General features: G+C 46.0%; 1 protein-coding gene across 1 annotated transcript in view; it reads left to right on the top strand.

Moving 5' to 3' along the window:
- The first annotated feature begins 7 nt into the window (after nt 1–7).
- The window catches only part of SERAC1 (serine active site containing 1), a 30,868-nt gene continuing 30,673 nt past the window's right edge, over nt 8–202 (top strand). Inside the window, exon 1 of the mRNA XM_035899777.1 lies at nt 8–86. The gene's annotated coding sequence lies outside the window, so the exon portion shown is untranslated. The remainder of the gene's footprint in view (nt 87–202) is intronic.

The raw sequence follows: 202 nt of genomic DNA, 5'->3' as shown, positions 1-202 counted from the left end.
CCCCGGGGGAGCCCGCGCTTGTTAAAAACCTCCAGAAACAACAGTGGTGCCTTAGGCTTCACCTGCTCCCTGAGAGCGCGTAAAAGGTAACAGATATTTTTTCCCCCTCTGGAAAGAGGCACAGAGTTACCCCCGCTTTGCTCCTTGGCCGTTTAGATGTTGCATTGCCTGAAATACTTTTTTTTTTTTTTTTTTTTTTTAA

This window comes from Egretta garzetta, unplaced genomic scaffold (assembly GCF_000687185.1).
Source record: "Egretta garzetta isolate BGI_Z169 unplaced genomic scaffold, ASM68718v1 scaffold397, whole genome shotgun sequence".
NCBI lineage: Eukaryota > Metazoa > Chordata > Aves > Pelecaniformes > Ardeidae > Egretta > Egretta garzetta.
Note: the sequence above shows the minus strand (reverse complement) of the source record. Positions and strands in the feature narration are given on the sequence as shown.